Genomic DNA, 12,864 nt, shown 5'->3' on the forward strand with positions numbered 1-12,864 from the left:
ACCCCTGGCATTCAGCATTCAAGAACAAACTCATTCACTTCACATCCATCTCATGTAGCTGAGATCACTACAAACTCAGAGGCTACAAGCAGAAGATTTCCTCCTAAACTTCATATCTCTTTTATCCCCAGTATTCTGTTGGACATCAAATTCTGAGACTTGAGAGGGTTCCTGCCAAGTGGAGGTCTTTGAGGGGAGGAATATTCCATCAGGGGAATCATGAGGGTTAAGGATCCCATGAAGAGGTTAATGCATTGAGGGGGGCGCTGTAATGGACGGAGCAGAGGTTCCAGAATGCGCGGGGTGGAAGTAAGTAGGTGGGAGAGGATGGGTGGAGGCTGAGCGGGGGTGTGGAGGCCATAAGGAAGGAGGTGAGAGTGCTCGGTCCAAGGAGACGTGTCCTTGACATGGAGACGGTGATGGGTAGGGTCAAGGGCAGAGTGGGATCTGGGGAAAGGATACGGATGAGATGAACTGACATCTACGTTCAAGATGGAACATGGGTGCAAGTTTTCTGTAGCGCTGCCCCCCACCCCCTGCTTCCTGCCCGAGTCTGAGTCCACCTTGTCTTACGAAAGCTCACTAGGTGAGCTCGTGAGGGGGTGAGAAGAAAGATCTTAGCAAGGGATGCAGGCCTATAACAGCATGGCAACCAGGCTCTATAAGATGGAGGTGGAAGGAAGCAGCATGGGAGTCCTCGGGGCCCGAGACCAGCACGAAAGGAGCGGCAGAAACAGAACACCGGTGCTTGGTCTCCAGTAATTAATATCAAAGAAGGATTTCCTTTACGACTGCTTCGACCGAATGATGATGGTGATTGTGACGACTCTGATAGAAATAATAAAAGAAGAGCTTCTCTTTCTGCAGCACTTACTAAGTCTTAGCATAGTCTTAAGCTTCAGAGATAGAAATGCTATAAATATACAAAAAACTCATTTGAAAGTTGGTCTACGTTTCTTTTGCATTTATTCACTTTGGTGAATTTTTTAAAATAAGTCTTTAAATTTCCTTTTTTTCTTCCCAGCTCCTCTAGCTAAACACAGCGAATACTGACGGAAACAAAAATTTAAATTAAAAATGTATAAATTCACAAAACTAAACACTTAAAGAATGGAAAAACTTCAACTTTCAAATAATTCATTTGGTACGTTTATAGCATGTACCAAATTTATTTATTTAAAAGGCATCATCATCTTATCCAATTCTCACGACAATCCCCCAAAAGTAGGTACTGTTATCACCCCCATTTTAGAGACAAAAAACTGAGGGTCAGTGAGGTTAAGAGACTTGCCTGAGGTTACTCAGGGAGAAATTCTGGAACAGAGGCTACTGCCTCTTGTGATCAAAATGAAATTCCACCTAAGGGAGAGTTTTGGGAAGGATGTCCCCCAGCTCAGGCAATGGCCTCTCTCAGAGGACCTGCCAAGCAAGTTGCCTTGTAAAACAGCAAGGAGTCATTTCAGCAGACCACGGCATGGATAGAATGCAAACCAAGGAAAAGCAGAGAGTGGGCCTGAGAGTTTATCTCAGGAGGAGCGCTCCAGGGTATAAGGGGAATCAGCCTTGGGCTGGGCTGGGCTGGGCGGGGACAAGCCGAGAGTGTTTCGGGGCTGTTTACACTGACGGAGCTCTTCAGTCCGTCCTGATTGGGGGTGTGTGGACAAGATGGGGCAGGCCTAAGGGAGAGTAAAAGGAAACCCAAAGGGAGAGGTGAGAGTTGCGGGAGCGGAAATAGATGAGAAACGTGGGGCCTGGTGACACGCGCACCCTGCGTGGCTGCTCAAATATTAATCCACAATATATTTTAATGACATAGACACCAGTGAGCATGAGAAGAAACATGAAGGGCTTCGGATACCCTGAATAATGGTGTTGTCACGCCAGATTTTCATGGTCTCATCTTGAGCAGGAACTTCAGCAAAACCCTAAGCAAATAATAAAGGTGCCGGATGCCGGCTTCCGTATGTGAGCCAGCGGCTCCCTTACAATCGCATCGCATCTGCATCCCCTAAAGCGACAGACCCCATAGACCACATCTCAGATCCTACTGGGAAAGGGTCAGGCTTAGGGGCTGCTCAAAAATTAGCCCCTGCGTGCCCCTGTGCACGTGATGGAACATCTGAAATTCAGTTCTGACATCTGTGAAGTGGGAGGACGTTAGGTTTGGGGTGAACATTAGCGACACGGCGTGTGATAGGACCTGCGTGGGCCCAGGCAAGCAGTACGTGCGGAGACCAGCTCTGGACCCTTACGTTCCCAGGGTTCACCTGTTCCCAGCTCTTCCTCATTGGGGCTGCTTGGGGTTGGGGCTCCGAGAAGAGCAGCGAGTCACTCACCGTCACACAGCTTGTTGTAGAGGGACGGGGCCCTCGGCTCCCCCAGCTGCTGTGTGCTGACTTCTCCCAGAAGGGCCAGCCAGTCCTGGGGGAGCAGAGGAAACTTGGCTCACTCCTGTGTGATCTGGAGGGACCACCCCTCATCTTCTAAAGATGAGAAGGAATGAAATGCCAGTTTTCTTAGACCCGTGGTAGAGTGAGACTCTGAACAAGGATGTGAACCGAAACAGGGCTTAGGGGCTGCCTCTGAAAGCCACGGGGCCCTGCTTGCTCCTGAGGAGGACACAAGACAGCCAGCACATCCACGGTCAAGGGGAGGAAGAGAGACCTCATCCACTGGACACAGGCAGCCCGCTTGAGAGCGTCCATCTACAACGCCTTCATCCTTCAAGGAGACAGGATGGGCTCAGAAAGCACAAGTCATGACCCAGGGTCTCTCAGCTCCTCAGCGGCCACAGTGAGATGAGTGAGCCCAGAATCCAATGCTCCTGACTCCAAAGGCCCCATCCGTGCCCCACAGGGCTACCTCTCCAAGGCTCAGGTCAGGTCAGGGAGAGGAAAAGACCCCAATCTGGGTCACCTGCAGGCCATTCACATTCCGACCTTCCTGCCAGGAGAAAGTGAGCGGGGTGCACACCTGGGAGGAAAGGGGTGGCATCAGGCTCGGGGAGGACACCCTAAATGGGGACGTGATGCGGGGAAGGGCAGGCCTACGCGCGAGTCCTGGCTCCCCCTTCAGCTTGAATTTTCTCAAGCAGAAGATGGAGCGACAGCAGTAATACCTGTCAACCTCACAGGATGCTGAGGATCAAAATGCAAAAATGCCTCCGATGGGCTTCCCTGGTGGCGCAGTGGTTGAGAGTCTGCCTGCCAATGCAGGGGACACAGGTTCGAGCCCCGGTCTGGGAAGATCCCACATGCCGCAGAGCAACTAGGCCCGTGAGCCACAACTACTGAGCCTGCGCGTCTGGAGCCTGTGCTCCGCAACAAGAGAGGCCGCGATAGTGAGAGGCCCGCGCACCGCGATGAAGAGTGGCCCCCGCTTGCCACAACTAGAGAAAGCCCTCGCACAGAAACGAAGACCCAACACAGCCATAACTAACTTAACTAACTAAATAAATAAATAAAATTAAAAAAAAAAATGCCTCCGAGATGGCAAACGTTATATAAATGTTGTTCGCCTCTTCCCCTCCCTTATGCAACTACAGAATCATTCTTGAAAACGGACCTCCATATCCCCCTCTTCTCACAAGCTGCTGGCCTCAGTTTATACGTCAGAAAATCTGAGTCTGTGAAGCTGCCTTCCAGGCAGGGCTGCTGCGGACAGCTGCACAGGCTGTGCACTGTACAAATCCAGGGGGCGCCACATGTAAGGAGCACGCCTGGAGCTGTGCAGAGCTGTGACCTTGCATACAAAGGGGTACTGTGAGAATTTCATTTGTTAGATCAGTTTGGAAAATGCCCAAAATTGCAAAGATTAGCCATCATCACAATACTTATCAAAAGAAGTCTCACAATTACCCTCTCTCCACTGATCCTCTATTGGCAGAGTCTAAACATTTAGAGTACTTACTCTCTACCTCACTGTACCATCAGCAATAACAATGACAAACACACACACACACAAATTATTTAAACTCAGGTGTTAATCACGACGCCGAAGATTGCTCTCTCTCATAACGCAGCATTTTCCAAACTTGAATGTGTATGTGAATCATTTGGAAAATTTTGTGAAAATGCAGATTCTAACTGCGGGGAGGAGGTTTAGGCAGAGGAGAAAGAGGAGAAGGGAGGTGCTGAGACTCTGCCTTTCCGACGGTCTCCCCAGACCTTGTTACGGTGAGACTGATGCTGCCGTCCCACTTTGCGGAGTGAATTTGTTAACTCCCGCACCACCACGCCTCGGCATAAGGCATGTACGTTATTTTCCTCTTGATTTGTTGAGGACCAGCTAGAAATGATGGGTCAGGAAACTGAGGCCCACAGGCCAAATCTAGCCTGCTGCCTCTTTTTGTAAATGCAATTTTATCCACGCCCATGTATTTGCATATTACCTGGGGCTGTATTTATTTATGTATTTATGTCTTGTCTATGGCTGTACTTATAACATGGTGGTGCTTATTTATTCACATATTGTCCACAGCCCTCTCTGCACAATGGCAGCAGGGTTGAGTAGTTGTGACAGACGCCGTATGGCCTGCAAAGCTGAAAATATGTACTCTCTGGTCCTTTAAGAAAAAGCTTTCTGACCCCCGAGCGAGATGACCAAGCCGTTAAAGTGAGACAAACTTGCATTGGGTGGGTGCAGGGGCCAGAGTAAGAGAGACAGGAGGGAGGAATGCTGAATTTAAAATCAAACACACTCCATTACACTGTGGTTTCGGCCCCAGGGCCCGGCTAGCCCACTCGTTTCAGAGGAGAGTTAGTTACTGTCAGTCCTTCTCCACAGCGTGATGGTAGATGGGGTCTCCTCATGTTTCCCTGTTGGTGGAGAAACCGGATACACCCCGGGAAGCCGTGGCGAGTCCAGCTTGGCCTCCATCACAGAGGCCTAATGGAATTGGCAGAAGCCCACCTGTACGCAGGGGAATGTGATCTGTTTGTTGTGGTCCAAGGTGTTCTAGGAAATCCAGCTGGCCCCGGCTGTGTCTGGAGGCACGGCCAGCCACCCCTCAGAGAGCCAATTCATCCTGACACTAAGCCACCAAGCAAAGGATCCACCGTCGAGGGGCTGGCTATAAATAACCCTTTGGGGTGATTTCAGCATTTGTTCAGGAAACATGTATTTTATGGTTCTGTAGACTCTCCAAGCCGGGCTGCTCTGATCCTTCACGTGAGTCACAAAATTCTCTCAACCAGAGTTCTGACCGGGTGACTCCAGCTTCTGTTTGAACACTTCTGGTGATGGGGAGCTCACTACCACACATGCACGTGCCTGTGTAACTACTTGCAAGGAAGATACTCCGTGAATAGAGTTCACACTTGCTTCCACATGACTCCCATCCACTCTCCGAGTGCTGTGTTCCAGAGCCAGAGAGAAAGTGTCACCTGTGTCACCATCGCAGAGCTTCAAACCTCTTCTTGGAGGTGATCTTGGGTGGATACACTGCTTGACCCCTTGGAGCCTCTATTCCCTCACATTTGCACGAGGAAGGCCCTGAATGAACACGTAGAATGTTTGTGAGGGTCAGTGTAGCAGCACCTGTCCAGCTGTCCGCAGTATCACATGGGATGTTCACACCACCGATGTGGAGTGGAAAGCAGTTATTCTCATTCTACGAATAAGGAAACTGACGCTCAGAAGGGTAAGTGACTCAGCCGGGGAGGGTTTCAAATCCAAGCACGCCTGATGCAGGCTTGATGCTCTGTGGGTCTTCTCACCTCCCTGGAACGTAGGGGACCAATCTGGGGAGAAGGAAACCCTCAAGCCTACCAATTCTGGATTTGAGGGTTCCAAAATAAGCCCATGAAGGTTTGAAATGAATCGGGTCAATGAAAACCTCTCTGTTTAGAAAAAGGAAACGTTTTCTCAACTTCTCCAACAGGAAATCTGATTTCCGTCCTTGTCGCCACTTTATCATTTCTTCCCAGCTGCTACCGAGATCACAGCTTCAGAGATGGTTAAATGTTTGTCACATTTAATACTATCGTCCCCATTTTTCAAGTACGGGAAGCTGACTGATGCTTGAAATGCTGGGATTAAAACTCAACTGCCTTATACCGTGAGAAAACCGTAATTCAATAAGAGACATGTACCACAATGTTCACTGCAGCTCTATTTACAATAGCCACGACATGGAAGCAACCTAAGTGTCCATCAACAGATGAATGGATAAAGAAGATATGGCACATATATACAATGGAATATTACTCAGCCATAAAAAGAAATGAAATTGAGTTATTTGTAGTGAGGTGGATGGACCTAGAGTCTGTCATACAGAGTGAAGTAAGTCAGAAAGAGAAAAACAAATACCGTATGCTAACACATATATATGGAATCTTAAAAAAAAAAAAAAAAAAAAAAGGTTCTGATGAACCTAAGGGCAGGACAGGAATAAAGACACAGACGTAGAGAATGGACTTGAGGACATGGGGAGGGGTGAGGGTAAACTGGGACGAAGTGAGAGACTAGCATTGACATATATACACTACCAAATGTAAAAGAGATAGCTAGTGGGGAGCAGCTGCATTGCTTGGGGAGATCAGCTAGGTACTTTGTGTCCACCTAGAGGGGTGGGATAGGGAGGGTGGGATAGGGAGGGTGGGAGGGAGATGCAAGAGGGAGGGGATATATGTATACATATAGCTGATTCACTTTGTTATACAGCAGAAACTAACACAACATTGTAAAGCAATTATACTCCAAAAAAGATGTTACAAAAATAAAAAATTAAATTTAAAAAATTAAAAAAAAACTCAGCTGCTTGCACAACTGTGTGTGCAGGGCCAACGTGCACACTGCTGCCCAGACGTTTGTCACTGGGGTGGCATAGGATGGGGTCTTCTCTGACATGCAGGAGCGAGGCTGGGCAGCCAGAGACAGGGGCCGGCGGGGTGCTAAGTCCTGCTCTGCACCCGTGTCCCTAACACCCCCCTCTGTCTAGCCGTTCCCACCACCCCTGCCTGTTTGAAGGCATCCATCTCTTTCACCTGCATGACTTCAACCCCATCCTCCATGCCAGTGTCACTGGCTCCCTCCGCAAACGTCTTCCCCCATTCCCCACAAGGCCACCGGAGTGATCCTCCTCAACTACAAAGCAGATCGAGTCACAGCCCTGCTCAGACTCCTTCAGGGCCTTCCTGTTGTCCCCAGGGTAAATCCCACACTCCATGACACGTCCCAACAAGGCCTGCTCTGCTTGACCTCTGCCCGCTCTGAAGCCTGGTCCCCGACTGCGGCCCCTGCAGCCTCGGGTCCGGCCTCTGAGGGCTCGCTTCCAATCACCCCCACTGGGTCAGGCTCTCACCTCTGCACTCTGCCTGGAACCCACTTTCCAGCTCTCCACGATGGCAGATTCCAGACGGCCACGGACGCCTTGGCCCGTCTCCATCAACAAGCGGCGGCCTTCGTCCTCTCCCCTTGAATCTGGGCAGGCTCGGGGAAGGAACGCCCCGCCAGCTTGTGGCCCCAAACCTTAAGAGACTGGCAGCTGCCACCCCCTCTCTGTTGGACCTCTGTGTGGCCTGCAAGAAAGCTGCCTGCCTGCTGGAGAGGCCGGCCGCCAACTGCCCCCTCCGAGGCCCCGGGCGTGAGAGGGAAGCCCTCTTGGATCCACCAGACCAGATTAGCCTCCAGCTGAATACTCTCAAAGGACCTCAATTAATGCCACATGGGGCAGAAGAATCCCCCAAGTGAGCCCTATCCAAACTCCTGACTCACAGAATGGTGAGATGCAGCAAAATGGTGGCCGTCTTAACCACTAAGTTTTGGGGCAGCTAGTTACACAGTAACGGAGAACCCCACACACTCTCTCCCTCCCCTCTGTTGACTAACAGGCACGCACCTGTTCCTCGGGGAGCCTCTTCTGATGACACAAGTCCTTCTTAGGTGCCTCTGCTGCATGTTCCCATAGAAATCCACACCTCGCCCATCGGAATGCGCCCAACTTCTCTCCCAGTGCCTTAAAGGTCATACAGAGCAAAGTAAGTCAGAAAGAGAAAAACAAATACCGTATGCTAACACATATATATGGAATCTAAAAAAAAAAAAAAAAAAAAAAAAGGTCATGAAGAACCTAGGAGCAAGACAGGAAAATAAAAACGCAGACCTACTAGAGAACGGACTTGAGGACACGGGGAGGGGGAAGGGTAAGCTGGGACAAAGTGAGAGAGTGGCATGGACATATACACACTACCAAATGTAAAATAGATAACTAGTGGGAAGCAGCCGCATAGCACAGGGAGATCAGCTCGGTGCTTTGTGACCACCTAGAGGGGTGGGATATGGAGGGGGGGAGGGAGGGAGACGCAAGAGGGAAGAGATATGGGGATATATGTATATGTATAGCTGATGCACTTTGTTGTAAAGCAGAAACCAACACACCATTGTAAAGCAATTATACTCCAATAAAGATGTTTAAAGAAAACAAACAAAAAAAAGGTCTCCAGAGGCAAGGATCCCGTGTCTGTCTGCCTCAGCCCCGTGCCTCTAACAGGGAGCACAGTTGTTGTCTAGTAAATACTTTATGAATGAGGAACGCAACACCCCTTATTTCTAAGGGGTTCCTGATTAGGGGTGAGAAGTGAGCTAAGGACACAACCAAATTCTTAAAGCCAGCAAGCAGGGTTAAATGCCTCTCCATAAGGCTAGGAAGGAACTGATGCATAAATTATGTCCAGCCGAGGAGGCTGGGTATACAGATATTGCAACACGTGACTATTAAACGTCTCTAAACATTTCCATCTGTGATAAGCGATTCCTAACAATATCACTTGATAAGACAGGTGACAACTCCCCCGCCGCCAACACCCCCTCCAGACACTTGGACTCACCTGAACACTGGCCTGGTTTATTTGTCCATTCACTCCTCCATGAATTCATTTGTTCAAGAAGTATCTATCAAGCATCCCCTGCGTACCGGATGCTTTGCCGGTTGCTGGAGATTTAAAGCCAAAAAAACCACGAGGTCACCAGGGCCATGACGGCCAGACCTGGAGCACCTCAAACAGACTCAGTGCTGATCAGGGAAGGCTGCTCCCTTGCAGGGGACTTGGGATGAGTTCTTGAGGAAGAAGCCCCAGGTAGAGAACTCCCAGCGTCCCTCGCTCCTGAGTCATCAAGAAACCGATTCCTCGTGGCTGATAATCATGAAATTAAAAGCAGCTGAGGACTGGGGCTAAAAAAGGGAGGTATCCTCAGTGGTGGGGCAGGAGCAGATGCTTCTCAGAAGAGAGAAATCAAACAGGCAATGCCCAAGGCCTTCAGTGATGGAGGAAGGCTGAGACCTGTTAAAGAGGGGGGGGAAAAAAAGGAAAGCTTGAGGCAAAACCCAGAGTTAAAGCTTAATTAAGAAAGCAGGCATTTTAGGTTCACACAAATAAGCAAACAGAATCCCCTCAGCCCCTCCTGATCATCACCAAGTAATTGCTTTAAAGCTGTGGTTTGCTCTGCTTGGATGATCCTTAAATACAAGTTGATAAAAGTCACGGACATACGAGTGAGTGGAGAAGACGCCCCTTGACACCTCACTTCCTAGCTTGACCTTGGCCGTGTGTGACCCGGGCAGGTCACCTCTCCCCTGTGGCGCCTCTGTTTCCCTCTCCACCCCAAACACCACGGTGTGGGGGGCTGAAGTCAAATGGATCCTGCGTCTCCTCTTGACCCGGAGTGTGTGACCTACTTTGATATTTGGCACAAACTCACTTTGAGTGAAATCCACTGGGGTTCACGCCTTACCTACATCACTTATGACCTGTATGACCTTGGGCACAGCAGGTTAGCACTTGGGACTTTGTTTTTTCTCACCTTCAGATTGGAGTTTTTAATGCCAACCCCCTACTTCTGTGAGAATTACGGAAACCAAGGTCCAAAGCATCAGGACGCAGGGAAGTTCCTCTTATTTCTCCACAGGAGAGCTGCGGCTCTCTCACAGGGCACTGCCCAGCCAGTCTCCATCAACAACTCCAGAAGGCCGAGTGGCGCACTCATGCAAAGGATGCTGGCAGCGGCATCACCAGGGATTTGTACTTGCTCTCCCGCTGCGTGGAACAGGGAGAGGAGGAGCTCTTGCTTGACTAATAATCCCTCCTTACTCTCCAGGCCATGACTTGGGAGCCCCTTCCTCCTGGGTGCTACCCCAGAGCCCCAGGTTCAGGGCTGATTCTCTTGCTACCATCAGACCCTTCAGGACGTAACAATTACCCGCCTCTTTGTTCCCCCAGTCCCTCCTTCTACTCCCAGGATGGGAAGCTCTGTGAGGGCAGGGGCCGAACCTGTTTCCTTCACTGCTGGGTCTCCCAGACGTTGTCTGGCACTTCGTAGCAACGCTATGACTGTTATCTAAGTCAGTTTCTTGAGTCATTCCAACCCTGCTCCTGCATGGCCACTAGCTAACTGCCTCGTCTTAGGGAAAACAAAACACATCTTTCTAGTTTCACCTGTGAAATGGGCTCAGGAGTAACTAGTATATTACTAGTTACTCACCAGAAGACACCATCAACTGCAGGACACCTGTTTTCTTATATACCACTAAGAAAGAAAGAAGACTTCCAAAAACCTTTGACCCGATGTTATTTTTTTCTCTTGGAATTTTCATTTCATAATTAGTTTAAAATCTCTTTGAGATTTAATTGGCACAGATGTTATCCCATGTCACTCTTGGGCACACATAAAAAGGAAAACTGATAAGTGAATCAAATTGGTTGAAGTATTCCTAAATGTTCTTCACATTCAGAGTCACTTTGCCATCCAAAATCATCAGATACGTAACTTTCCCCGGCCCTCCGTGTCATCAAGATTATTGGTAACGCAGCATTTCTTACAAGAATCCTTAAAAGAGCCAAAAGTCGTGTTTGCTGAGTGTTTAATCTGGCTTTGCAGCAACGTAGCACTGGTCTACTATTGATGTCTGCCCCCCAGATATTGCTAAATAGCTCTGACTGGCCAATTCTGCATCCCTTTCTCCACAATTGTTTGATTCCTGGGGTCTAAAAGAATGCTCCTAGAATGCTTCTAGGATTTTCATCCAAGCTGCCGACACCCATTCTGTGGGTTTTGATGCTTGTACAAGCACAGCCAATGACAAGTACATCACGATGCTACAGGACCAACAGCAATTATAAGATGACATCAGTGATAAGGCACAGCCCAATTTCCAGACATTAATGAATGAAAAAATATGCCTCTTGATATTGATGAATTACAGTACCTCGTGGGGGCTGCCCTTAGAATGAAAGCATGACTTTTTTGAAAAGCCTCTCGCATAGGGCCTTGCACACGGTGGGAACTAACATCATGTTTCTTTCTTTCTCTCTCTCTTTCTTTTCTGCCAGCCTGGAGATGTTACCTCTCATTCGAAGTCTCCTGCCTATGATGAGTGGTTGATGGAAGGGAAGGGAGGTTTCAACACACAGAATGAGCATCTGATGGGAAATAGGGAAAAGATGAGAGGCAATATAGGACACTGGGTTTCTAAACCTACATCTACAGTGATCATGTCATTTATCATCCAAGCCAGGACACTTTTGAGAGTAAAAAAGGTAGCTCTCAATAATTTCACTGGGCCCATAATCAAAAACTGAGGCTGGCCCAGAAGATCCTGGGTGTATGACAACCTACCATATCCCATCTTCCATCCACAAAGTCAGGCTGAAATCAGACGCAAAATTCACTCTGCTTTGAGTGCCTTTTTGTCCAAAACGAGAAAGGTCATGAGATAACTGATGGGCATGCAGGTACTTTTGGTGCCCATCCCAAGAAGGCTTAACAATAAATTCCAAAATTGGTTAAAATACGAAGCCGCTGTATTGTGGGAGATGCTCCCCTTCCCCAGCTGTTATTTATGGTGCAGAGAAAAAGGAACCACAACGATGATGGATCTGCTTTTATCGGATAAAAATGGGAGGGACAGTGAAAGATCATGGTGAGATATCGTGCAGAATTTCAGGAGGACACTTTAAAAACGTGTATTAGAGGAAATGAATTTTTCACTGGCTAAAATATATCCATTTACAGTCGGAACATCCATATATTTATGAGTGTTTTTAGCTCTCAAAATAGTAACTCAGGACAGAATAACAGTCTCTTAATAGCCCTAATTTATCAGACTCAGCAGTTTAAGAAGAATAAATAAAAAGACATAGGAATGCGCGCGCGAGAGAGAAAGCAGGAATCCGAAATACTGGAAATGGTACCGCCCAAAAGTTTACTCCGTGTCTGTCTTCTTAAGAAAATGAATCTAGAGAGATCTTAGCACAAAGAAAGCCAAGAGTGGCTTTAAAAGCACCCAAGGTTGGGTGCTGATGGGGGTGATGCAAGGTGGGGGTGAGGAAAGGAGCTTGGCCATGTTACTCCATCTCCCTTTTATGAATGAAGACCTTTGCCTTCACATCTTTGAACGTATTTCTTTGAGGACTCCCATTCTCAACCCCTAATTGTTTTCTTCACTCTCCTGTCTCTTTCCTTGTCTGGTCTTTTCTGTGGACTGCAACAGATTTATATCTGCAACATCACTTTGATCACCACCTCCCTCTGGGATGCCAAGATGCCACACAGTGGAAAGTACACGGAAGTTGGAGACAGACAGACCTGGGTTCAAATAACATTTCTGATGTTTTGTGCTGTGTGACCTGTGGCAAGTTACTGGACCTCTCTGAGTCTCGGTTTACCTCTCCATGAAATGAGATTAACACAGAACCACCAATCCCTTCTTTGCATAACTTTCCTTTGTCACTAGAATTGTCTTCTTCATCCATTCATGGCTCATAGTGCACAGCAGAGACTGGCACAACGTTGTAACTCATCTACACTTCAATAAAAAAAGGGAAAAAACCCAACATGGCTCATAGTGTTCAACTCACTACGATTTCA

General features: G+C 48.3%; 1 long non-coding RNA gene across 3 annotated transcripts in view; it reads right to left on the bottom strand.

Annotated features, from left to right (window-relative positions):
- The window catches only part of LOC132353424 (uncharacterized), a 600,229-nt gene that overhangs the window by 72,685 nt on the left and 514,680 nt on the right, over nt 1-12,864 (bottom strand). For all 3 annotated transcript variants that reach the window (XR_009499025.1, XR_009499023.1, XR_009499024.1), the window contains 2 exons: nt 8,829-9,281; nt 7,841-7,957 (listed from right to left, as the gene is read on the bottom strand). This is a non-coding gene — a long non-coding RNA (uncharacterized LOC132353424). The remainder of the gene's footprint in view (nt 1-7,840; nt 7,958-8,828; nt 9,282-12,864) is intronic.

This window comes from Balaenoptera ricei, chromosome 19 (genome assembly GCF_028023285.1).
Source record: "Balaenoptera ricei isolate mBalRic1 chromosome 19, mBalRic1.hap2, whole genome shotgun sequence".
Taxonomy (NCBI): Eukaryota; Metazoa; Chordata; class Mammalia; order Artiodactyla; family Balaenopteridae; genus Balaenoptera; species Balaenoptera ricei.